This window comes from Chrysochloris asiatica, unplaced genomic scaffold (genome assembly GCF_000296735.1).
Source record: "Chrysochloris asiatica unplaced genomic scaffold, ChrAsi1.0 scaffold00219, whole genome shotgun sequence".
In the NCBI taxonomy this organism is placed as follows: Eukaryota; Metazoa; Chordata; class Mammalia; order Afrosoricida; family Chrysochloridae; genus Chrysochloris; species Chrysochloris asiatica.
Window position 1 is genome coordinate 4,502,751 of NW_006408737.1, and position 2,468 is coordinate 4,505,218.

The 2,468-nt window shown below is 41.3% G+C and overlaps 1 pseudogene; it reads right to left on the bottom strand.

The window, feature by feature from the left end:
- Positions 1-1,906: 1,906 nt before the first annotated feature.
- On the bottom strand, positions 1,907-2,434 carry LOC102821627 (annotated as a pseudogene).
- Between the last annotated feature and the right edge of the window lie 34 nt (positions 2,435-2,468).

Genomic DNA, 2,468 nt, shown 5'->3' on the forward strand with positions numbered 1-2,468 from the left:
ATGTGGTGCTACAATGTGATGTGGTGGGATAAAGCACTGGACAGCAAAGTCAGTTTGAACCACAAGGTCAGCAGTTCAAACTCACCAGCCACTCTTTGGAAACTCTTATACAGGGTTGCTATGAGTTGGAACTGAGTTGAGAGCATTTTAACAACTTAACAACATGTGTTCTATATAAGCACAATTAAGTGCTCTGCAATTCCTGTTCACAATTTTCTCAGTGATTTGTTATGATCCACACAGTTGAATGTCTTTGCATAGTCAATAAAATACAAGTAAATGACTTTCTGGTGTTCTCTGCTTTCAGTCAAGCTCCATCCTAGTTCCACATCCTCTTCTGAATCTGGCTTGAATTTCTAGCATTTCCCTGTCTATGTATTTCTGCAACCATATTTCAATTATCTTCAACAAAATTTTACTCACATGTGATATTATTTGATAATTTCTGCTTTCTTTGGAATGGGCAAAAATATAGAGCTCTTCTAGTTGGTTGGTCAGGTACCTGTCTTCCAAATTTCTTGGCATAGACAAGTGAACACTTCTAGTGTCACATACATTTGTTGAAACATCTCAGTTGTTATTCTGCCAGTTCCTGGAGCCTTGTTTGTTTGTTTGTTTGTTTGCCAAAGCCTTCAGTGCAGCTGGGACTTCTTCCTTTAATACCATCAGTTCTTGATCATATGTTGTTTCCTGAAATCACTGAATATTAACCAATTCTTTATGTTACAATTACTCTGTGTATACCTTCCATTTTCTTTGGATGGTTCTGTGTAGTCCAATATTTTGCCCATAGAATCCTTCAATATTGCAACTGGAGGCTTGAAGTTTTTCTTCAGTTCTTTTGGCTTGAGAAATGCTGAGTGTGTTTTTCCCTTTTATTTTCTAACTTTAGGTCTTTGAATATTTCATTATAGTACTTCACTTTGTCTTCTCAAGCAGCCCTTTGAAGTCTTCTGTTTAGTTGTTTTACTTCATTGTTTCATCCATTAAAGTTGTCTATATTTACTCAAGAGCAAATTTCAGAGTCTCTTCTGACATCCATTTTGGCCTTTTTTAATCTTTCCTGTGTTTTTCATGACCTTTTGCTTTATTCATATAGGATGCCCTTGATGTCATCCCATAATTTATCTGATCTTTGGTCACTAGTGTTCAGTGCATCAAATCTATTCTTTTTTTGGGGGGGGAGGGGTAGGGGGTTGTTAAATTTTTATTTCAAAAGCTTGCATAGCTTCAATATTGTGGCAAAATCAGGGCACGTGTAAAATTACCTTACAATACATTAGCTTCCCAAAAGGTACCAAAAAGTACAGTACAATTAACACTTCCATTATAGGAAATGTATGAAACACTAATATAAAATTAAAAGGTGACATTGATTTCCTAAGACACAGTTTTACTCTTTAACACCAGGGTCCACAGGCCCAGGCTATAGAGCAGCAGACTGGGTGCAGACCCTCCAATCTGCTTCTGGGGAACCTGGTAATAAAATAGGCTTATAATGCTGCTCGACCTCTGACACACCACACGCTACTAACACAACTTGTTGTTGTGATGTGCCGTGGAGTCGGTTCCGACTCATAGCGACCCTACACAGGGTTTCTGAGGCTGTAAATCTTTACGGGAGCAGACCACCTCATCTTTCTCCCGCGGAACCGCTGGTAGTTTCGAACTGCGGCTCGCAGCCTGATTCGTAACCACTGCTCTACCAGAGCTCCTGCTAACACAACTAGAGCTCTGGAAATAGTAAACAGGAGAGTGATTTCCAGGGGAAAAATTTAAAATAAGATGCACATAGGGCCGGCCATAGAAAGTTTGCCAAGTGAAATTTGTATGGCTTGTAATTATTCTGGTTCTTCCCATAATCTTCACTACCCTGACCTCCGCTTCCACGGCTGCTGCCCTGGTCTCAGTTTCTACGGCCCCCAGAGCCACACTGCTGCTGCTGGTAGATAGACTCTTTGGGCTGGGCCACCTTGATTTCACACTTACTTCTACTGACAGTGTGAAACTTTTCCTCCAAAACCTTCTTCACAGGTTCCTCTTCTTTATAAGTGATAGAAACAAAGAATGCCTTGTTTTTTGTTCGACTTTGAATTCATGGGAAGCTCAAGGGCCTCAATCTCCCCAAACTCGCCAAAGTACTCCCTGAGCTTCTCCTCAGTGGCTTCGGGATTCAGACCTCCAACAAAGATTTTCTTCACTGGGTCCTTCTTCATGGCCATGGCCTTTTTGGGGCCATCCAGTCTATGCTCCTGGTCTAGAAACTTCTCCACACTGGTAGCATCTTTGAAGAAGAAGGTCAAGCCCTCTTGATTTTAATTTTAATTGTACAGTGAACAACCTGTCCAAATTTGGTAAAATAGTCTTTTAGGACCTTTTTGCTGGTCTCCCAGCTTAGGCCACCAACAAACTCCCCCCACCCCCTTCCCAGCATCCTCCTGGTGTTGATCTGGCCTCCTCTGGCCCCA